This window comes from Bos mutus, chromosome 1 (genome assembly GCF_027580195.1).
Source record: "Bos mutus isolate GX-2022 chromosome 1, NWIPB_WYAK_1.1, whole genome shotgun sequence".
Lineage (NCBI taxonomy): Eukaryota > Metazoa > Chordata > Mammalia > Artiodactyla > Bovidae > Bos > Bos mutus.
In genome coordinates, this window is record NC_091617.1 from 128,226,056 (window position 1) to 128,250,856 (window position 24,801).

Below are 24,801 nucleotides of genomic sequence, written 5' to 3' on the forward strand. Positions count from 1 at the left end.
CCGGTTGGTAGAAGGTGTGGCAGACACAGATCCACTGCTCAGATCCACCTTCAGAAAGAGTGGCTCCCATATGGGAGGGGCATGGCTTCCTGACCACCTCCAGCTGGTAGGCCTAGTTTTCAAGCCAAGGTCCAGCTACTTTCACAGCAAACTCTGGCCAATGACTTAGCAGAGTGGGCCTACAGGGCCTGGTCATTTCTATCTAACACAGGATGCCTCTAAAGGGCATTCTGAACCCCAGAGCTCCACCAGCTGTCAAAGACCATGGGGTCTCCATCAAGGTCTGCTGGCTCCCCCCTGCCCATCCTACTTCTACCCCTTCTCTTTCACAGGCGTCACTCCCCTGTAAACTTTTTACACCTTTAACTCTATCTCAGTGACTGCTTCATGGAAAACCACACAGGCACAGAAGAGGAAACATGGGAGGGAGAAGAGAAAGCACCGGTTCCTCTGACATCAGGAACTCTGTGATCTGAGACCAAGTAGTATTTCTCTCCAGCTCCTTCTCAGAAGACAGATCAAAGCTGATTCTGACTACACCATAAGGCTTTAAATTCAACATTCAAAAAACTAAGATCATGGCATCTGGTCCCATCACTTCATGGCAGATAGAAGGGGAAAAAGAAGAAACAGTGGCAGATTTTATTCTCTTGGGCTCCAAAATTACTGCAGACAGTGAATGTAGCCATGAAATTAAAAGTCACCTGCTCCTCAAAAGACAAGCTATGATTAACCTAGATGGTATATTAAAAAGCTGAGACATCACTTTGCCAACAAAGGTTCATACAGTCAAAGCTATGGTTTTCCCAGTAGTCATATACAGATGTGAGAGATGGACCATAAAGAAGGCTGAGTGCAGAAGAACTAATGCTTTCAAATTGTGGTGTTGGAGAAGACTCTTGAGAGTTCCTTGGACAGCAAGGAAATCAAACCAGTCAATCCTAAAGGAAATCAACCCTGAGTATTCATTGGAAGGACGGATGCTGAAGCTGAAGCTCCAGTACTTCACCACCTGATGCAAAGAGCCAACTCATTGGAAAAGACCTTGATGCTGGGAAAGATTGAGAGCAGGAGGAGAAGCGGGCGATGAGGGATGGGATGGTTGGATGGCATCATCGACTCAATGGATTTGAGTTTGAGCAAACTCAGGAAGATAGTGATGGACAGGGAAGCCTGGCATGCTGCAGTCCATGGAGTTGCAAAAAGTCAGACATGACTTAGTGACTGAGCAACAACAGCACCATAAGGAGCTCTGTCATCTCTTGCTAAAGCTGTCACCATTTAGGAGACAGGAGGTTAGTGCGGAAGGCCAGAACTTAGCCCTGTGGCCCTACAGACTAGCTGGCCACACTGGTCCTGGACAGACGACTCTGAATGTAAGCATTAGTGTTGACTCCGAAAAGCTTTTGGAGTGCTCCAGACTCTAAGGGACCAATGGAGGTCAGGGCTTGGCTGAGAAAGAAAAGTGGAAAGGGCAATATGTTTTGACTGCAAGGATATGAATCATGGAGGGCAGCATGGAGGAGGAGGGATATTTTATCTGAGTCTTAAAGAGTGAGCTCCCTAAGGACACAGGTACAAACCAGGACCCATGGCCTGTTCTGCACTCGTGTGTTTATAAATTAGAATAAGAACAAGGCATCAGCAACAGAAACTGACTCTGGATGATGTAAAGGATTTGCTTGGAGGCCATGGGAGAACAAAGAAGCAGGCAGGAGGCAGATAGAAACCTGGCAGCTCTGGGGCCTTATGTGGCAGGAGCTCTTCAACAGCACCTCCAGGGCACTGCTGTGAAAATAGAAGAATGCCATTTTAGTGTCTTGGTTTGTCCACTCACTATTCAGTTGCCAGGGAGGGGCAGAGTGTCCTCACTTTAGCTAGGATGTGATCTGATGCCTTGAGTAGTAGGCCTGCCAAGGCAGGATGCACACTCCAAGATGTAAGAAGAGATCCAGGAGAACGTGAGCTCTCAGGGCCAAGAGAGAAGTTTCTACAAATGCAGTGGCGAGCATTATCAACGGCAGCACACAGGGACAGTCAAACGGGGACGAAGATTTACCCATGGGAATCAGTAATCAGCTGATTGCTTACTTTAGTGTGGAGGCAGGGATGAAGCTAGATGCTCTGGGTAGAGGATTCAATGGGAAGAGAGAAGATGCAGACAGACCACGCCACTGAGAAGTTTGGAGAAGAAGAAAAGGCAAGGGATTGGTTGTTTGAGAGGACCCTTGGGTAAGGGTGGATTCTTTTTAGAACAGGAGAGATTTGAGGTTCTTAGATGCTAAGACAAAGGAGCAGAGGAGAGGCAAAGGTGAAAAGATATAAGAGTAGGTTGTACAGTTAGAGCTCAGGGGCAAGAGGATGCTCAAGAGCCTGGGCAGAATGACTGGCCTTTGAACTCTCTTTACCATTGTTCCTCACTGCTCAGAATGTATTATTATAATTATTTTTAATATTTATTTGGCTGAATTGGGTCTTAGGTGCACCATGCAGGATCTTCGTTTCGGAGCATGGGCTCAGTAGTTGTGGTGTGTGGTCTTAGTTGACCCCAGGCATGTGGGATCTTAGTTCCCCAGCCAGGGACTGAACCTACATCCCCTGCATTGCAAGACCAATGCTTAACCCCTGGCCCACCAGGGAAGTCCCTCAGAATGTACTATACATCACAGGCTTTTGCTCTCTACTTTCTTAAGAAGATTATTTTAACTTCAAATCTGCCATCAGCTTCTTGAAGGCAGGAATCATGTCTCTGTAAGTAGAACAGGAAAACGAAAAGTGAAAATGAGCATGTTGGTTGCTCAGTCATGTCTGACTTTTTGTGACTCCATAGACTGTAGGCCATCAGGCTCCACTGTCCATGGAATTCTCCAGGCAAGAATACTGGAGTGGGTTGCCATGTCCTTCTTTACAGGGATCTTCCTGACCCAGGGATTGAACCCAGATCTCCTGCATTGCAGGCAGATTCTTTACCACTGAGCCACCAGGGAAAGGTGCTGTATAAAAGGGATGGAGAGACCAGAGTTCTAGGACCAATCTGTATTATCAGATTGTGAAAGCTGTGTGTTTCTGACACCCGACTCTAGGGGCCTGGCCAAATAGGTTTTTAATTTTCTTACAAAATAAGAAGTCTGTAGGCAGGCAGTTCAGAGTTGGTACAGCAGCCCCATGGTATATTTGATATATCAGACTCCTTCTATTCATCTGCTCAGGCAGGGGATAAATAGCCTTAGCAAGTACTTTAGAGCGGGGGTCCCCAACCCCGGAGCAGAAAACCAGTACCAGTCCATGGCCTGTTAGGAACTGGGCTGCACAGCAGGAGGTGAGAGGCAGGTGATCGAGTGAAGCTTCATCTGCCGTTCCCCATCACTACCCATCACTCCCATTACTGCCTGCACCATCCCCCTCATTGCTCTCGTGACTACCTGAACCATTCCCTCTTCCGTCCATGGAAAAGTTGTCTTCCACAAAACCAGTCCCTGGTGCCAAAAAGGCAGCCAACCGCTGCTTTAGAGGTCGTGCTTGTCACTTCAGACTCAAGATGGCTGCTTGGCCTCCAGGCCCACATTCTAAGACAGAAGGAAGGAGGAGGTGAGGACTCCTGTGTTTGAAAAGAAAAACTTTCCTAATAATCCCACATGAACTCTTGCTTGCTCCTCATGGCCTTCTCTAGCTGCGCAGCAGTCTCTTGCTTTAAACTAAACAGGTGTTTCATTGTATCCTGATTGCCCTGCATCCCTGGCTTCCTTCCAGCAGCAACTTTGGGGGTCCTTTGGGGATTTGCCTCTCTCCACCACGAGGCTTAGCAGAAGAGTAAATTCAGGCAGCTTCCTTTCAATAACCAAAATTGAAGGGCTTTGCCAACACCTACCCCAGGACAGCCAGGGGATCATGTCCTAATCTTGTCAAATGTAAGGGGCCCTCCTGGGACCTGGGCTCTTGCATGAGTGAAATAAAGACAGAAGTGGCTAAAGCTTAATCATCTATCCCGGCAGTGACATCCTCCCCAGACCATGTTTGCTAAGAGATTATTCCTAGGGTTTTCACTTTCTAGGTTTTCAGAACTTCCTTCTTTCTGCCTGCCCCTTTCTAAGTCTGGATTTTCAACCTTCCCATAAATTATGAAGGTCCAATCCTACCAATAAATTCCCAGTCTGAGCAGAGACTTTTCCATTGCTTATAACAACAATAACAAAAAAAATTCTGACAATACTCCAACCCCATCTCTGACAAGCTATGCATAAACCTGCAAAAAACATCTAACTTCTTCAGGTCCTCTCTCCTTATCGAAAAACAATGGTTTATTACTAGCGTACTTTCCAATGTGAATGATGCATTACGACTTTGACCTCTTTCAGAAGGCCTGCCATGTACAAAGTGAGCCTGGATCAACAGTACTGTCTGGATTACAGTTTTAACAACAGGGTTAGAATATAAAAGCTCCATCAGTAAGATGCTGCTACTGGAACATTTCTTGGACAATTAAGCCCAGGTAGAGGCTCACCAAAACCACTCGACTGCTGGTAACACCAGTGTATAATATTTTCATTAGCAAACAGTCACTGTTCAGTGTTATCTTGCCATGATGTCAAGGCCTCACCTACCAATTCTATATTTTCAACTGTTCTCTATTCCAAATCCACTTCTCGCACCACTATAAAACCTATTTTTTAGGGAATCTTTGTCTTCACCTTAAAGTCCTTTCTGCAGCAGACACGCATCTGCCTTACAAAATACAGAATCTGCCTTACCTTTAGAATACAGAGCAGAGTAGTCCATACCTTCAAATAAAAAGTACTTTGTAGGAACAGCAAAGTAGCCCCAGTTTGGCCTTATGTTCTAGAAAAAACTCATTACTTAGCTGCATTTAATAATCCATGAAACATTTCTATTAACTTTTGTGTGTGAATCATGTGCCGCAAAATGGGTTAAAAAAAAAAGTGGGAAGCAGAAATAAAAGATATGCAGAAAATAAAAATAAGTGAGATCGTAAATATTTGATTAACGCCTCAGTTTTCAGATAAGCAGTTACCGTTTGGGGCCCTCATATGCCAACAGAAGCCACAAAACGCCATTCTGAATTATTAAAATGACCAGGGGAAAGTTTTCTTACTATGTTTGAATGAGTACATATCCCTTCAAACTAACCTCTGCTTAAATACTAACACAGATATTGATCAAATGTAAAAGAGTCAAAGTTCTAAGCTGAACATTCACCTGTAATTATGAAGTAGATTATATAATGCATCTCACCACTTCATTTTATTTCACTTTTTCTCTCTCTCTGCTCTCACGATCCTTCCCAACTTAAGAGGAATCCAATCTGGGTGAGTTGAAAGTCTGCACTCTAGGATATTTTTTAATTGTATGCTTACTGATTTTGTTTCTATTTTTCATAAGTTCAATGCATTCATTCATTCAACAAATATTTCTTGATTACCTACTAGGGGCCAGGCACTGCTCTAAGTGTGGGGATAGGGAGCTCCCTGGAGGTCTTTTCTCCTTTGCTTTTCACTTCTCTTCTTTTCACAGCTATTTGTAAGGCCTCCCCAGACAGCCATTTTGCTTTTTTGCATTTCTTTTCCATGAGGATGGTCTTGATCCCTGTCTCCTGTACAATATCATGAACCTTCATCCTTAGCTCATCAGGCACTCTATCTATGAGATCTAGTCCCTTAAATCTATTTCTCACTTCCACTGTATAATCATAAGGGATTTGATTTAGGTCATACCTGAATGGTCTAGTGGTTTTCCCCACTTTCTTCAATTTAAGTCTGAATTTGGCAATAAGGAGTTCATGATCTCAGCCACAGTCAGCTCCTGGTCTTGTTTTTGCTGGCTGTATAGAGCTTCTCCATCTTTGCAAAGAATATAATCAATTTGATTTCGGTGTTGACCATCTGGTGATGTCCATGTGTAGAGTCTTCTCTTATGTTGCTGAAAGAGGGTGTTTGCTATGACCAGTGCGTTCTCTTGGCAAAACTCTATTAGCCTTTGCCCTGCTTCATTCCGTATTCCAAGGCCAAATTTGCCTGTTACTCCAGGTGTTTCTTGACTTCCTACTTTTGCATTCCAGTCCCCTATAACGAAAAGGACATCTTTTTGGGTGTTAGTTCTAAAAGGTCTTGTAGGTCTTCATAGAACCGTTCAAATTCAGCTGCTTCAGCATTACTGGTGGGGGCATAGACTTGGATTACTGTGATATTGAATGGTTTGCCTTGGAAACGAACAGAGATCATTCTGTCATTTTTGAGATTGCATCCAAGTACTGCATTTCGGACTCCTTTGTTGACCATGATGGCTACTCCATTTCTTCTAAGGGATTTCTGCCCACAGTAGATATAATGGTCATCTAGTTATATTCACCCATTCCAGTCCATTTTAGTTCTCTGACTCCTAGAATGTCGATGTTCACTCTTGCCATCTCCTGTTTGACCACTTCCAATTTGCCTTGATTCATGGACCTAACATTCCAGGTTCCTATGCAATATCGCCCTTTACAGCATTGGACCTTGCGTCTATCACCAGTCACATCCACAACTGGGTATTGTTTTTGCTTTGGCTCCATCCCTTCATTCTTTCTGGAGTTATTTCTCCATTAATCTCCAGTAGCATATTGGGCACCTACTGACCTGGGGAGTTTCTCTTTCAGTATCCTATCATTTTGCCTTTTCATACTGTTCATGGGGTTCTCAAGGCAAGAATACTGAAGTGGTTTGCCATTCCCTTCTCCAGTGGACCACATTCTGTCACATTCTGTCAGACCTCTCCACCATGACCCATCTGTCTTGGGTGGCCCCACATGGCATGGCTTAGTTTCATTGAGTTAGACAAGGCTTTTCAACTGTGGTGTTGGAGAAGACTCCTGAGAGTTCCTTGAACTACAAGGAGATCCAACCAGTCAATTCTAAAGGAGATCAGATCTGGGTGTTCTTTGGAAGGAATGATGCTAAAGCTGAAACTCCAATACTTTGGCCGCCTTATGTGAAGAGTTGACTCATTGGAAAAGGCCCTGATGTTGGGAGGGATTGGAGGCAGGAGGAGAAGGGGACGACAGAGGATGAGAAGCCTGGATGGCCTCACCGACTCGATGGACATGAGTTAGAGTGAACTCCGGGAGTTGGTAATGGACAGGGAGGCCTGGGGTGCTGCAATTCATGGAGCTGCAAAGAGTCGGACACGACTGAGTGACTGAACTGAACTGAACTGAACTGGAGATCTAATGGTTAGGACTCCACACTTTTGCTGCAGGGGGCATGGGTTCAATCCCTGGTTGCGAACTAAGATCCCACAAGCTGCTCAGTGTGGCTAAAAGTAAATAAAAAAATAATAATAATAAGGGTGGGGATATATCAAGGAACAAGATATATAAAGACAGAGTCCTTTGGGGACCTTACATTTAAGGAAGGGAGACAAATAATGAAGAAATACATATTCTGGGTCTATGGTGGTCCAGAGGCTAGGACTTTGTGCTCCCAATACAGGGTGTCCGGGTTCAATCCTTGGTCAGGGAACAAGATCCCACACAACACACTAAGTGTTTGAATGCTGCATTAAGACCTATTGCAGACCTTTTTTTTTTTTTAAAGAAATATACATTCCAATGACAGATGGTAAGTGCTATGAATGGGGTGGTACTTGGGAGTGTTCATTGTTTATGTCTCAGGTAGGTGGTCTGTTCAAAAGCTAATCAAGTGGATAAATTACCTTGGGACCAGGGGGAGTATCCCAGTTCAGCCAGTGAGAACAGCAGTTCAGTATCTCTGGGGTGCAAACAGGCCTAGGGTGTTCAAGAAACAGCAGCAAATTCAAGGAGCCTAGGGGTGAGGAGTGGTCACTGTCAGGAGATGATGGCATGGAGAGTTCATCAGGGCAGATCTTGTGAGGGCCTTGGAGGCCATTGGGGAGAACTTGCTGTTTTATGCTAATTGTGGTGGGAGCCATTGAGGACTTCTGAGTTGGGGAGTGCTATGTCCTGATTCTGCGGAGAAGGCAATGGCACCTCACTCCCGTACTTTTGTCTGGAAAATCCCATGGACAGAGGAGCCTGGTGGGCTGCAGTCCATGGGGTCGCAAAGAGTCGGACACGACTGAGCGACTTCACTTTCACTTTTCACTTTCATGCATTGGAGAAGGAAATGGCAACCCACTTCAGTGTTCTTGCCTGGAGAATCTCAGGGACAGGGAAGCCTGGTGGGCTGCTGTCTATGGGGTCGCACAGAGTCGGACACGACTGAAGCGACTTAGCAGCAGCAGCAGCAGTGTCCTGATTCGTATTTCAAAAGGATCAGTTTAACTCAATAGTAACTATGACCAATGGAGCCAGGTTGATGAAATGGTACCTTCTAGTGGAGGCCTGTTGCAATCAGCCATGTAAGAAAGAATCAGCATAGGCATCATCTGTTCATTACCTATAAGAAAATATCCACCTTTTAATTAATTAATTAACTTATTTATTTTTGGCTGTACCTGGGTCTTCATTGCTGCACGTAAGTTTTCTCTAGTTGTGGCAAACAGAGGCTACTCTTCCTTGTGGTACACAGGCTTCTCATTGCAGGGGCTTCTCTTGCTGCCAAGCAAAGAATCTAAGCTCACAGTCTTCAGTAGCTGTGGCATATGGGCTCAGTTGTTGCAGCTCAGGGGCTCTAGAGCACAGGCTCAGTAGCTGTGGTGCACGGGCTTAGTTGCTCTGGGGCATGTGGAATCTTTCTGGATCAGGGATGGAATCTGTATCCCCTGTGTTGACAGATGGATTCTTAAACACTAGACCACAGGAAAGTCCAATATCCACCTTCCAAAGTCCTTAAATGGATTGAAAAAGTTGTCCCATTTGATTATTTTAAAAGTCCACCAATCTCCTTTTTTACGTTTTACTTTCAGCAGCCAAAGCTTGCACTTTCTGAGAGCTTAGCAGCCAAGGTTATGGGTTCATCCCACCACAGAGGCTGACTCAGCTTGCAGCACCATCAAGGTCCTGTCTAAAAGCAAGTTTTCCAGAATGTTCATAGGTCACACCTGTAGGCCCGAGATGATATGCAGAAAGTGCTTCATCAGGTGACAGAAGGAAGCTTCAGAGTAGATAGAGCTTGATCTCATCTGGTTACCACATGGTACATGCCTAGAAGTATCTGTAAAATGTTCAGAATAAGCCACCCTGTCAGCTCCAGTGTTTTCCTTTTAGTGACCTCTCTTCTTCACTCTTTCTTAGGTGGGATAATTCTGAGCCATATTCTTTACATATTCTTTGCTTTCTAGAGTTTTCCTACAGGACCAAAATCCAATTATATGTAGCTGGCTTAAAATGCATCCCAAATAAATTTACTTATTGGCTTCCCAAAGAAAGCACTTGCACTTGAATCCCTGTCTCAGGATCTGCTTCTAAGGGACCCAAACTGAGATGCCCTCTGTGTAAAACCCTCCCCCATCCTGAGGTGGCTTTACCTGGCCACATCCGTGACTCATAAAGGCAGAGAGGATTCAGGAGAAATGAAATTTACCCATAAAGGAGCGATAAAAAAAATTACCCTGTTATATCGGTGATTCATTAGCCCTTTGTGCCCTGAAGCAAAGGGCCTGACCCTATCTAGATAGTCCCTGATTTAGAGTATTAGGAGCTAACTCTCCAGAATGGATGTCTTAACCACTGCTCCTCGCCCCTCCTTGACCTGGGTTAAGTGAAGCAGGGCTATTGTGTAAGGTTCTTACCTCCTACCGCTAGAAGACACTACCTCACACCCAGAAAGCTAGGCTTCCTCCTGTTGTTGTTCAGTCTCTCAGCTGTGTCTGACTCTGAGATCCCATGGACTGGTAGCACGCCAGGCTTCCCTGTCCTTCACCAGCTCCCAGAGCTTGCTCAAACTCATGTCCATTGAGTTGGTGATGCCATCCAACCATCTCATCCTCTGTCATCCCCTTCTCCTCCTGCCTTCAATCTTTCCCAGCATCAGGGTCTTTCCCATTGAGTCAGTTTTTCGCATCAGGTGGCCAAAGTAATGGAGCTTCAGCTTCAGCATCAGTCCTTCCATTGAATATTCAGGATTGATTTCCTTTAGGATTGACTGGTTTGATCTCCTTGAAAGGCAATGGCTAAAGAATGTTCAAACAATCACACAGTTGCACTCATTTCACATGCTAGCAAAGTAATGCTCAAAATTCTCCAAGTGAAGCTTCAACAGTACATGAATTGAGAATTTTCAGATGCTCAAGCTGGATTTAGAAAAGACAGAGGAACCTGATATCAAATTGCCAACATCCGTTGGATCACAGAAAAAGCAAGAGAATTCCAGAAAAACATCTACTTCTGTTCTGCTTCAATGACTAAGCCAAAGCCTTTGACTTTGTGGATCACAACAAACTGTGGAAAATTCTTTAAGAGCTGGGAATACCAGACCACCTTACCTGCCTCCTGAGAAATCAGTATGCAGGTCAAAAAGCAACAGTAAGAACCAGACATCGAACAACAGACTGGTTCCAAATTGGGAAAGGAGTACATCAAGGTTGTATATTGTTATCCTGCTTCTTCAACTTATATGCAGAGTGCTGCTGCTGCTGCTGCTGCTGCTGCTAAGTCGCTTCAGTCATGTCCAGCTCTGTGCGACCTCATAGATGGAAGCCCACCAGACTCCCCCATCCCTGGGATTCTCCAGGCAAGAACACTGGAGTGGGTTGCCATTTCCTTCTCCAATGCATGAAAATGAAAAGTGAAAGGGAAGTCACTCAGTCGTGTCCGACTCTTAGGATCCCATGAATTGCAACCTACCAGGCTCCTCCATCCATGGGATTTTCCAGGCAACAGTACTGTACATCATGAGAATTGCCGGGCTGGATGAAGCACAAGCTGGAATCAAGATTGCGGGAGAAATATCAATAACCTCAGATATGCAAATGACACCGCCCTTATGGCAGAAAGTGAAGAACTAAAGAGCCTCTTGATGAAAGTGAAAGAGGAGAGTGAAAAAGCTGGCTTAAAACTCAGCATTCGAAAAATCAAGATCATGGCATCTGGTCCCATCACTTCAGGGCAAATAAATGGGGCAACAGTGGAAACAGTGTCACACTTTATTTTTTGGGGTTCCAAAATCACTGCAGATGGTGACTATAGCCATGAAATTAAAAGACGCTTGCTCCTTGGAAGAAAAGCAATGACCAACCTAGACAGCATATTAAAAAGCAGAGACGTTACTTTGACAACAAAAGTCTGTATAGTCAAATCTATGGTTTTTCCAGTATTCATGTATGGATGTGAGAGTTGAACCATAAAGAAAGCTGAACACTGAAGTACTGATGCTTTTGAACTGTGGTGTTGGAGAAGACTCTTGAGAGTCTTGGACTGCAAGGAGATCAAACCAGTCAATCCTAAAGGAAATCAGTCCTGAATATTCATTGGAAGGACTGATGCTGAATCTCCAATACTTATGCTTCTTCTTGAACGAAGGCTTAATCTTCATTACCCCAGAGAAAGAAGCATTCCTTGCAAGGATAGGTCACTGCCCATCCCCTCTTTGGCATTCTGTGTCAAGCCTCTTCTTCCTTGAGTCAGGGCCCTGACTTAAAATGATATAGCCCTTGATTTTAACTCAACCTATAGTTCCAACATGCTACACACAGATTTTAAGTCCCTAACCTTTCTCACAACCTTCCCACTTTGCTGGGAGATAAACCATGTTATCAATAAGAGAACAGCCAAAGATCATTATACTTGAATTTCTTTAAAATCTCAGAGTGGGAATGGTCTTTATGGTACAAAATCCAGAAGCAATAATACGAAAAGGTCAATAAACTTGACAAATATTTAAAATTTCTGAGTTGCTTAAAAAAAAAAAAAAGGAGGGGTTTTAAAAAGGGAAAAAAATCTTCATGCATATTACATGGGCTTCCCAGGTGGCGAAGAGGTAAAGAATCTGCCTGCCAATGCAGGAGACACAAGAGATGTGGGTTCAATCCCTGGATTGGGAAGATCCCCTGGAATAGGAAATGGCAACCCACTCCAGCATTGTTGCCTGGAAAATTCCATGGACAGAGGAGCCTGGTGGGCTACAGTCCCTGGGATTGCAAAGAGTTAGACATGATTGAGCACACAGACAAAATGCATATACATATGAAACCACTTCAGTTCAGTTCTGTTCAGTCGCTTAGTCGTGTCCAACTCTTTGCGACCCCATGAATCGCAGCACACCAGGCCTTCCTGTCCATCACCATCTTCCAGAGTTCACTCAAACTCACGTCCATTGAGTCAGTGATGCCATCCAGCCATCTCATCCTCTGTCATCCCCTTTTCCTCCTGCCCCCAATCCCTCCCAGCATCAGAGTCTTTTCCAATGAGTCAACACTTCGCATGAGGTGGCCAAAGTACTGGAGTTTCATCTTCAGCATCATTCCTTCCAAAGAACACCCAGGGCTGATCTCCTTTAGAATGGACTGGTTGGATCTCCTTACAGTCCAAGAGACTCTCAAGAGTCTTCTCCAACACCACAGTTCAAAAGCATCAAGTCTTTGGCGCTCAGCTTTCTTCACAGTCCAACTCTCACATCCACACATGACCACTGGAAAAACCACAGCCTTGACTAGACAGACGCTTTTACCTCTGATTTCAGAGAAGGATCCTGAGGTTTGGAGAGGTAAAGAGATTTTGCTCAAGGTTAGCTTGTTGAGGCACATTTCACACCCTAAGGGAGTCATTCCTGATTCTAGGAAGATGGATGAGGAAGAAGAGAGAGAAGGGGACATGGGAGGCAGAGCAGAGGAAGGGGAAGGGCTGAACTCCCAGGAGAGAAGGGGTGTCAGGGAGGGCGTGGACACTGCCTCTTCAGTCTGAGTAAGAAGACGTGGACTAAGCCTATCACCTGTCACCTGTACACTTATTGTGTGCTAGCCGTGTGCCCTGTGCTGTTTCAAGAGGGACAAGTACAGGCCCTCCTAAAAGGAGGGACAGTATGCCACTCCAGCCAGTCTCGTGGGAGCAGTGTGAGGATCAGGTGACCAGGCAGGGGGACCCAGAGCCAGCTTTACAAAACACTCTGTACTAAGAACCTGTCATGGATGCTAGGAAGGGCTGGGAATGAGGTGTGCGGCAGTCATAAAACCTTGACATCATCCTCGATGTCTCTTTCTTGCACACTTCAGTTCACTCCATTAGGAAATCCTATCGGCAGAAACTGATGCATCTTGACCTTCACTTCTTCTGTAAGGACTGGGGGTTATGGAGGGTTCTGGGTGAGCAGAGGAGGCCAGGCCGCACTGGGGAAGCAAATTCAGGAAATAAATTGCCTACAAAGATCTCAGAGAACACGGATCTGAATTTCCAAGGCCCCAGCATTTTGTTGTGATTGCTTTACCCATTCTAAATAAATTTTCATTCACAAGCCTTGATCCTGTAGGGCTTTCTGTAACAGTCCTCTTTTCTCCCCTCCCCCCACAACTATATAAGCCCCAGAAAACTTTCATCCACTCCTGGTTTAAGGTCTCAGAGCTCACCAAGGCAGGACTTGAGAACAGAGGTGTAAATTTGTCATGAAGGTGGGGGCAGAGCTGCAGTAAAGAGTAAATCCTCATCTAACATGGCAGAAAGTCAATAGATAAATCAAGAAACCGCTATGTAAGCTTATTTTTTAGCGACATGGGGGCAACCACTAGAACTCAACAAAGGAAGTGATATAAAGGACCGCGTGGAGGGCGCAAGGGAGAGGACACTTGCTTTCATACTAAGAACACGTAAGTAGGTAATTTTATTTTGTAAAAACGTTCATGCATTACTTTGATATATTTAAAATTTTGATCTTTAAAAAAAGAAAGTAAAAAATAAAAATAAGAAATAAAACGGAATGCAAAACAAAAATAAAATGCAAACGCACACACAATAACAGTGAATGGGGCAGGGGTGGGAGAGTGGGTCGAGTGAGCGTGGTTTCTAGGGAGGGGGCGGGGCATGGGAACCCGGTCTCCTTTAGGGCCCGCCCCCAGTGAGGAAGCAGGGTGCCGGCGGTTTCTCTCTGACTCCGCCCACCTCGGAGAACCGGAGTAGCGCAAGGTCAAGTTCTCCTTAGATCCTCCCTCTTACCCCCAGCGCGGGGGCGGGGCGGGCAGGTCCCGGGCTGACCCCGCCACCACCCCCCCCACCCCCCCGGAAAGGACGTTTCATGCGCAGGTCTGGCGCGGTTCTCGCCGGGCCTTCGGTGCAGGGCTGTTCGCGGGCGAGGAGCCCCGGTTCGGCGCCTCCGGGCCCCTAGTTCCTTGGAGTCCCCGGAGGCTCGCCGAGTGCCTCTGCGGAGCCCCGCAACGCGCAGGTAAGCGCAGCCATCGCCGGGCCTGTTCAGCCCCCGTTTACCCCGGCTGGCGGCCGCCGACACCTGGCCGGCGCCGGAGCGACAGGTGGAGGCGGGGCGCGGCGCCCGGTAGCCCATTCGGGTCGGGTGGACACTAAAGCGCCTCCTCTCTACCTCTGGCGCCGCCCATTCTAGCCACAGCATTATCAACCTAACCCCAGCAGCCCTGTGGCTCAAACCCGAGCCTACCTTCAGCACTCGTGCACTCAACAAATACAAATAAGGTTTCACCCAACACTGCATGCCGTTGCGCTCCGTGCTGGCGGTATAGTGCGGGCCAACGAACGTGGTGCCCGCCCCCGTGGAGTTTGCAGTCTGGTGGGAGAGACCCACAGCAAATAGATAATCGCCACACGCTAGTGTAGAAGTTGAAACTGAAAGATCGATGAAGATAGTACGTGCAGAGTGCTGGGAGAGTAGGTAGCCGGTGGTCCCTATCTATAAAGAATACCGGGAGCTCACTCTTCAGTATGAATGTAAGGGTTCCAAAGTGGAGAACCACAGAGCAAGCACACTTATTGGGAGGGACTGTGGCTTCTTTGAGAAAAGGAAGGTCTGGGGGCCTGGCCCACTGAGAGCTGGAAGAAAAGCAAGTTCCTTAACTTCCTCCTCTGTAAAATGGGACTGTTCCTCCCCATTAGCGATTGAGACGTTGCATGTAAGTAATTTAGAGGTATTCAAACGTGCAGCAAGTGAGGTAAAGGTGAAGATGTTTAGATTGGGCAGGGCATTGATCTGGGCTGAACGCAGTGTGCTGCTTACAGGCAAACTCACTTCCCCTCTCCTGGAGTCCTGTCTCCTTGTCTGAGTAGAATCTCTCAAACAGCTTCTTCTCTGAAATGATGACCAATTTAGTCACTCACTATTTAACTGATGCCCACTCCCCACTGGTCCTGCCCTCCTGGAGCCCACGTTGGGTGAGTCAGGTGAAGTATAATGACAGTCCAGCCTGGTGAGCGTGGTGCTCTGGGAGCAGAGCCTGACCCTCTGGCCTTGCCAGGGAAAGCCCTTCTGCTCCCAACCAGGGCCGGGTATGCATTTCCCAGAAAGCCTCGGTTGCCGCTGCCAGCTCAGCGAGCCCCCTGAGAACACAAGGCTCATACTCCTGAGCTGAGCGTTGACTTTACTGTTTTCATTGGTGGCATTACCGCTTCAGGAGACAGCAACCCTGCTGGTCCCTTGCTGGACCCTCAGGGCTTTAGGAGCACGTTGAGGGCTTCAGAAGACACCTGGCTGCTGACTGCTTGGTATATTTTATTGTCTTGGATGATGCCAATTCCTTCTTTGGCTCTGTTTATAGTGTTGGTGTTGACTGAGGATTTGCCCCATGAAAACAGGCCAGGAAGCCCAGAGAGTGGCTAACACAGTTGAGTCTGGCGTGGTTTGTGAATAGGGATTAAAAGAAACAACAACAGAAGGTTGCTCGAGGAAAGGGGAGGAGAGGGCCAGCTTTGGGCAGCCACTATGTTTCCCCTCACAGACTGTAGCAATACCACTTGTGGAGAGCAAAAAGGGAGTGCTGGGTTAGGCAGTCACAGACCTGGGTTCAGATTGTTACTGCCTAGCTCTGTGTCTGGCCCTGGGCAGGTCACTTATTGTCTGATTGTGGGAGCTGAAGACAGCGTTTGATATCTAGTTGGCTCCGAAGAAATGTAACCTCCCTCCCTCTTCCCCTAAATAAACTAAAAGAGCGGTAGTAATAGTGCTTACTTCAGAGCATTATTATGGGGATTTAATGTACATAAAATACATAGGTCAGAGTCTGACATGTAGAAGTTACTGCTGCCATTGCAATTGTTATTCTTTATTCTGGGTAAAAATTGATAAAACGAGATGGGAGGTTGGTTCTGAGGAACTGTGAGGGGTGATTAGTGGAGAAGTTGGGTTATCTATTGCAGTGGTTTTACCAGAAAGCATCAGCCCTGGCAGCAGAAAGGGGTGTTCTGTGTGATAAAGGGCCTTTTGAGCAGCCAGGCTGTCAGAAGACTCAAGCCAAAGAAAAGAGCAAAAGCATGGGGGTGGGGGTGGGGGTGGGGTAGTACAGTTGAAAGAGACCTAATGTTGTCTTGTTTGGGTTGTCTCTAGCCCACAGCTGGATGTGGGTCCCCCGTGCGGGGCTGGCTGCCCCTGCTCCTTGCTGGCCCCTGCCCTCCTATGGATATGGTAATTGCCTGAGACTGGTTGGTCCAGGAGCTGTGGAATCCGATTCTGTAAGCCCTGTACCCAGCAGAGTACTGGGGGCATAATGAATGAATGAAGAAACCTAAACCTGCAGGGCAAATTTCCCAGTGTATTTAAGTGTGCTGTTAAAAGAAAGGAGTATGAAGATAGGGAGAGATAGCTAATGTTTTTAGGCCCTTGCTAAGGGCTGTTTTCATGTATGTTGCAACTTAGTGGTGAACATTGCAGCTTTGGAGTCAGATGAAATTGCTGGTGTGATCTCACACGCATCACAGAAGCTCTTTAAAGTGCACTTTTGTATCTGTAACGTGGGACTCATTGTCCCTTGTTCACAGGACATTCAGTAATGCTTGTATATAAGTATGTGGCTTGCTGTCCTCGGCACACAGGCTTCCCAGGAGATGCAAGAGACATGGGTTTGATCCCTGGGTTGGGAGGATCACACACACACCTGCACACATCCTCATCATGCAGCATGGGGTATCAGAAGTACTCAGTCAATAATAGCTGCAGTTATTATTATCTTGATAACTGCAGGTAATATTATTATTATCTTGATAATTCTCCCAGTGATCTCCACTGTGAAGGCAAAGAGAAGGCCACAGACACAGATGGGTGGCATTGATTCTAAGCTCAGTCCCGTCTGGAAGCAGAGGCTCTGTGCAGTCTGGGCAGACACTAACCAGACAGCTTTATGTGCATTTCATTCATTACTTAAAGCTCTTGACTATGTGAAATCTTAAAAGGAAAAAGAATTGCAAAATGATAATTTATGTGCCTTTCAAGTTCAGGTATTTTATCATCGAGATAAATCTTCCATGCATCTATGTTAAACCACTTTGGGCTGTCGAAGCTTTTAAATAAAGTGGCTCGTCCTGACCAGTGTCTGTCTTTGCTCGTTTATCATAGTTCCCTGATAGACAGACAGATCCCATTTTGCAGGGCAGGCCTCAGGACAGCAACTCCTGCCCCACTGTTTTAGACATGCAGTTCTGCATGGTGTGTTTAACAAACCACAGTGGACTCATGATCCCTTCATCACTGTCTCACTCACGTACTCATAGACCCACAGCACCAATCTTGGAACGAGGAATAGAAAGGCATTCTGTGGTCAGTGTGAACCTGGGGAAGTCAGCTCCAGGGGAATCTCAGGTTCCCAGTGATGGGTTTGGGGATGAAAATGCCTTGTATGAAGGTGGCAGTGTCTTCTAGAAGTCAGGGCTGTCTGCCCTTCCCATCCAGAAGTCCCATCTCTGGGCCTGACCTCCCGCTGGGTAAAGGTCTGATCTGCATCTCTGTGCCTCCCTGCTGCCCCTGCCTCTGGCCAGAGCTTCCCTGAAAGCCAGAACCCCTGCAGCACATGCAGGAGCACAACCTGCTTAAGGAAGCCTTTCTGAATCGACCCTGCATTCCCATGGCCCCAGTGGGCATCTCTGACGGATATTGCCTCTCCAGCTACTCTGTGGGCTGTGAGCACTTCCACAGCTACTGGACTGAGCATCCCTGGTACCCAGCACCTATCTTGCTCATTGTCCTCTCTCCTCCCCGCCCCCCCCACCCCCACTTCTATTCATTCTTCAGGCAGCGTCCTGGGGATTAGAATGCTGAGACGAAGTGACACAGCCTCCACCCTCATGCAGCCCAAAGACATCATGAGACAGATTATTGATAAAGACAGTATTGAGCACATGACCAAATTTTAAACTGAATTTACTGCCTTGAACGAGAAGCCTGGCATGCCAGGAGAAGCATAAGGTGGGATAGATATAGAAATATATCAATATACATAGAAGAGACCCATAAATGTTAATTGGGGGCTTATACTCAGTTATTTATATATCTTTGAAGACTATTGGATAGTATAGTATTTTTCAGTAAATGCTGGCAAATAATATATTTTATGTGACCAGGGTAATCTTATAAGAATGTGTACTTTAAAAATCATTGTGCTTTGGCTTCAAAATGGGAGAATAATGCTAGCGCTCCAGTTTACTTAAACCCCAGGGCCCCCAGGCCACGGACTGGTACTGGCCCATGCTGCACAGCAGGACTGAGCAGCGGCTGGCCTGTTAGGAACCGGGCTGCACAGCAGGAGGTGAGCGGCAGGCAAGGGAAGCTTCATCTATATTTACAGCTGCTCCCGTCACTCACATTACTGCCTGAGCTCCACCTCCTGTCAGATCAGCAGCAGCATATAATAAATAAAATGCGCCTGAATCATCCTGAAACCACCCCACCCCCCAGTCCATGGAAAAATTGTCTTCCAGGAAATCGGCCCCTGGTGCTAACTGCTGACTTAACCCTTTACAGTTACAGAGCCCTGCCTTGGATGTTGTCTTGCTGGGTGTGCTAGTTCTCAGAATCACACCTCTTATACTGGGTGGTGGCAGCTAACGGATGTCCAGCTTGCCTCATGGCAGACCAAGCACAGTGGGCATTGAAGCCCTGTCCCTTCAGAGCCATAGGGTCCACTGAGAGCCTGTTTTTCCCTCCTTCTTTGATACCTCTAGGCACCAGGCTGAGGTTCCAGCATAGATTTTATGACGTTGCGTCTAGAGACCTATGATTTGAGGGGGAAGGACACAGCTGACTGCTCTTGTCCAGGTCGGGAGGGGCACCTGTCTGCATGCAGCAGAGGGTGGGTGGGTGGGTGGGTGGATGAGCTGGCAGCGACCTGCTCCTGCAGAGCCCTGCCGTCCCAGTGTGGTCCCTCTTGAGGAGCCAGGGTCCTCTCCAGAGGGGCACCACACCTGCCTCGAGCCCAGTCAGTCCCTCTGAGAACCAGGAGAAAATCATACTAGAAGTCCAGCGTTAAATAAGACATGATCCAAACAGCCCCAGGAAACATTCCCTCTCCACGACTGAATGTTATTAGAGAGTTACTTTGTTTGGCCAGTGCTGATGGCAAAATACATCTTTGATCCCCACCTGTCTTTGAAGTGGACCTTATTATGAGAGATGAGCAGCCGTTTTCCCCGAAGCAAGGGAAGGGAAGCTGCACTGCAGTGCAGAAATTGAGCACCAGTCTTGGTGGGTTGGGGTTGACTGCTGTATTCTCAGGGTACAGCTCTAATAGGATTGCAATCGTGTGGCTCTGGAAATCTGCCTTCCATAAGGCTGACACACAGTGGCGGTATTTATGCCTCTCGGAAGTGCATGTTAAGTGGTAGGTATTTATGAAAAGGGTTCTAAGGAGTAAACATGCCCATCGGTCATCCCGGAACTTTTTAGAGCCCCTAAGATGGTTTTAAATTAGAGCCTACCTTCCTTCCTGCCGTCCCCCTTCCATCAGCAAACTGCTCCCTCCTTGCTTCCTGTTATAAAAATGAACTGTCAAGGCAGGACCCAGCCCAGGTAGGAGCGTGGGAACCGACTGGCAGAATTAACATATTCAAGGCAGACACGTAAGGGGTAAGCACCTTGGTTCCGATCCTTCCCACCCAGTCACAGCACTGGCAAGAGAGGAGTGTGGAGCATGACTGACCAACAGGATCAGCCTAATTGCCCCTTAACCACCAGCACCAGCTGCTCTGCTGTCAGCCAGTCTGCTTGCTGAAAAGGGTTGGCAATTGGGGGGAACGAATGATGAAGACAAGTGATGCAAACTAAGCCAAATTTGGGCTCAGTCAGTGGCATATGGGAGAGGATGAATGTCAGTCAGTCAGGGAATCCCACCAGGCCAGGGAAAGAGCAAGCTTCGAAAGGCTAGAAGTTTCTCTCTGAGCAGGTGATCATTAAAACAGAATGCCTGTTACACGAATTAGGGTGTAGGAGTCTAACTTGAAATCATTGCTAACTTTCAAATGTTCATTTTAAAGATCAGAAATTGGTGTTTATTACTCGAACCCTATAGTTAGTTTCAAAGACTGCTCTGTTTTTTATTTCTCCCATCTGGCCTTCCTTTGAAACTTTTATGATAGTATTGGTCCATCTTGTGTTAATATTTTTTTGTGTGAGATAAGGGATGCCAGTGTTGCCCAGCTTATATTTTATGACTAATCCAAGGACTGTAGATGATAAAAGTAGAGGGGCTGCCTGTTTCACATGTCACTGAATTGCTACCCTTTGGTTTCTGGAATTCTGTCTCAAGAAAATAATTTAAAAATGGAAAATGCCACTATATAAAGATGTATCATTATTTATAATAGTGAAAACTTAGAAGTGACTTACTCTACAGTATAAGAGGGTTAGTCAAGTTTCAGAGACCAGGTTGGTGGAATATTTAAAAATAGGAAGATTAGTAATGAGGGAAGTCATTACCTGTTCAGTGAACAGAACACTGTTATATGAAAGATGTACTCAAGAAAATAGTCTAGGGATGTCCCTGGTGGTGCAGGGGCCAAGACTGCACTCCCAATGCAGGGGCCCCAGGTTCAGTCTCTGGTCAGGGAATGCCACAAGTAAGACCTAGCGCAGCCAAATAAATATTTAAAAAAAATAATCTGTAAGGGATGCCTTGAAGGGACAAGACTTGCAGTTGAACAGTGGAACAATGGATACCTTTTTCTCATGTTTTAAACTTTCTATTTTTTTATTACTCCTCTAACATTTTTAAATTTTAAAACAAGCCAAATTAAACAATGATCTTTATGCTAATTGCTGTTTGAAGTTCACTGCCTTCGTGGCCTTATCCTGATTAAATCTTTCACTTAACAATTTCTAAGGCCAAGTTTGGCTCCCTGCCTCTGTGTCTCTGGTCGAGGCACATCCTCTGGGTCCACTGGCTGAGTGGCCCAGAGATGTGCTAACTCTGGCCATGCAGACAGATTTTCTGGGTTGTTTTAAGTTAGAGGAAGCTACTGCCCTTCCCTGCCCTGCAGCCTCACACCCTTCCGTCATTATTTCTCTTCCCTATTCCCCACCTAGTCCCCAGTGGTGGGTGGGGATCGGCAGTTTGGGTTTGCAACCTTTGGAGGCCTCATTGGTAAAGTTTCAGCAAACTCTGTCCACAACACACACACACACTCACACACATACACATTCACTCACACACACACACACACACACACACACACACACGCTCACTCCCTAGGTTAGTTACCACCATAACTGGTAACCCACAGCACTCTGGCTTTTTGTCCTGCTCAGGTCTTGGTATCCTGTACCTCGGGGCCTGAATTTTACATTCTTGACGTCAACTCTCCCTGGGTCAGCCCTGTCCCTGCATCCTCTGCTGCTTAGTGCTAGCAGCAGTTCTTGAACTCAACAGGCCATACACTGGGAAATCATGACATGTGTCCTTACTTGAGACAAAGATTTGAGTCTGCATGGCTTATTTGGGAGGAGATTCCCAAATAAAGAAGGGACATAAGGAAGTAGAGGAATGGGCCAGAGAAGCGCACATCGAGCAGGTCACCAGCGTGAACCACTGAAGTGTAAACCTACTAGGAGTCTCTAGCAGCCAGTAGAGCACGCCTCCCAGCATTAACCTCTTCTGGGGATTCGCACCTGCCTATGTATATCTCTCACTGTGATCCATCATTGGTTGAACATTACTCCTTATGGGGAGTGATTTCTCTGGGCTTTCCAGCAGCCTCAAACACCAGGTAAAGCACCAGGGCAAAGGGATGTCGATGCAGACACACAGAAGATGCTGGCTTGCTAAACGACGAGTCCTGAGAGTTCAGGGCTCAGCTCGGACAGTGTCTCCTGGATATTCTTCCCTAAACACCATGAGAATGATCAGTGCACTAAACTGAAATAACCAAATCCATGGAACTTCCCTGGTGGTCCAGTGGTTAAAGAATCTGCCTTCCAATGCCAGGAGCGAAGTTTCAGTCCCTGGTTGGGGAACTTAAATCCCACATGCCACACCGTGTGGCCAAAAATAAAAACCAAATCCGTAGTTCTGTGCTGAATCAGACACCTACTTATACTAAACTGAGGACTACATTAAGGATAACCAACCCTCAGTTTATGAAAAATCATACAACGAAAACTTTAAGTAAGAATACTACTACCATATTTTCCCCTGTACGTTGGGCTAGACTTCCAATATTTGATTTGTCACAGAACGTAAGTATTCTGCAGCCATGCACTTTGAGACCCAACACTTTAAAAAAGGGCCTGAGTATATAATAAGATTTATCTTTATTGTGGCAATGTTCCCCCTCTTTTTCTGTAGCTAGATTTTTTTCCTGTTATTTCTCAAGTACACTAGGATGATGCTAAAAGAAAAAAATCATTGGGAGAAAGCATTGAACCTCATTTGTATCAACTCATAATTAAATTATATTTCCAGTGTCATGTTTTAATATTAACACTGGATTCACCATCCTGACACTAATACCAGAGGATGGGAGAGAATTTCTGTAGTTATGGCCTTAGACACTGTGATAAATGTTTTGTAGTCATTGCCTCTATATAGAAACACTCCATCTCCAATTAAAGATTTAGTAAGCTCTTCATCAAAATATCTGTTAACAATTGAGGCGCACACTACGGCTGTGCTGACATTTCAACTTAATTCACTCTATAGTTTAACTCTCATTCCATTTTATATGCCTGTTTTTTTTTTTTTTTTCTATGCACGGAGGAGGAATAATGGCAGAAATTTGGGCACATATTGAAGATTCTAGAAATATTTCCATGTATTTATTATTATTGTCTATTGGCATATTTGTCACTACAAATGAAGGCCTTTCTCCAAGAGATGATTTAAAATTGTTCATGTAGCAAGCTCAATAGGATTTAGTAGCTAAATCTCATATGCTTTGAGTTATGGGCATTTTGGTATTTGCATAAGGATTCAAGATCCTGGTGTTTTAGAGAAATGAGGCCATTTCCCTTTAAGGTATGGTTTTGATACACATTCCGTAAACACTGAGATGGTGAATGCTTGGTGCTTGCACCCTATTCCATGTCCTGGGTACACAACAGACCTCGTTCCCTGATACCCGAATCTGCATCCTTGTCCTCAAAGTGCTCCCTGCGGCCACTCCAGCTCACTGGTACTGGCTCCCTAGATGAGGTCTATGGGCTCCCCGTGCCATGGCCCACCTTTTCATTGTGCCATTGCTGTGAATGATCAACAAAGGAATCTTTCACAGTCTCTCTACCAAAATAAGAACAAAAGAAGAATTTCAGAGGTGGTTGGTTCCCTTATCTTGTACTTTTTCAGCCACCTCAGTGTTGTGCAGATGGCAGTCATCCAGTGTGTTAATGTTTGTCTCCTTTTTTCCTTTTATTGTATGCATTTTGATTTTTCTCCTTCTTCCGTTTTCCCCTCTCATGTTGCTCAGAAGATAAAGCAGGGAGCCCCAAATTATTTGCTATTTGGTCTCATCAAGTTTAGTTGCAGTGCTTTGTGTTGATGGGAATGTGTTGATGATGAACGTTGGTGAGATTTTCCTTTCTTCCCCCACCTCTTCAGGAAGAGCTCTCCTCTAGAGAGGTCACAAGTGACCTCTGTGTTGCGAAATCTTCCAAAACTTTCTCAGTCTGTCTTCGGTGCAACAGTCGACACCTCTGGCCGTGCCCACCTCCTGAACTTTTCTTTCGTGCATTTTCCTCCTTCTTCCCTGATGATGATTCTTTGACTTCCACCTGTTCCCTTTCCTCCACTGATGTTTTCAGTGGGGGCATCCCCAGGCCTCCTCTCTTGACTTCCCTTAGACTCCACATGGATGACTTCATCTTCACCCCTGGTTTTTAACGACCACCTTTACGAACAATATTCCCTGGTGGCTCAGAAGGTAAAGCGTCTGCCTGCAACATGAGAAACCTGGGTTTGATCCCTGGGTCAGGAAGATCCCCTGGAGAAGGAAATGGCAACCCACTCCAGTACCCACTTCCAGTATCCTGGAAAATCCCATGGATGGAGAAGCCTGGTAGGCTACAGTCCATGGAGTCACAAAGAGTCAGACATAACTAAACGACTTCACTTACCTGAACACCCTCTGCATCCTCAGCTCCATCACAGCTCCTCTCTGGAGCCCAGACCTTGGTACCCAGCAGCCTGCCAAAGGGTGCCTCTTGTGGCCCCCAAGAGCATCCACAGTCACATGTTTCATTTGTTTAGACTATTCTTACTTTCACAGGGCAACTAAATACTTGCCCCCCGGGGTGGTTTCTGCTCCCTCCTTGGGATTATAGGTAAACTGTTCTAAGCATGTCAGAAAGCTTCCATCTTGGAAAATCAAAGGCACAAACCAAGGACTGCTCCTCAAAACTCAAGGACTGAAAAGAAAACAAGTATTTGCTTATGGTCTCTACAATTCTGGGGTTGACTGGGTTTAGTGAAGCAAATCTCACCTTAGGGGTCTCATCCAGGGGCAGTTAGTTGGTGGCTGGGGCCGGAGCA

The 24,801-nt window shown here is 46.1% G+C and overlaps 1 protein-coding gene across 1 annotated transcript in view; it reads left to right on the plus strand.

Moving 5' to 3' along the window:
- Positions 1–14,093: 14,093 nt before the first annotated feature.
- Positions 14,094–24,801, plus strand: part of LOC102282210 (uncharacterized) — a 171,090-nt gene continuing 160,382 nt past the window's right edge. The window contains 1 exon segment of the mRNA XM_070375518.1: positions 14,094–14,279. The gene's annotated coding sequence lies outside the window, so the exon portion shown is untranslated.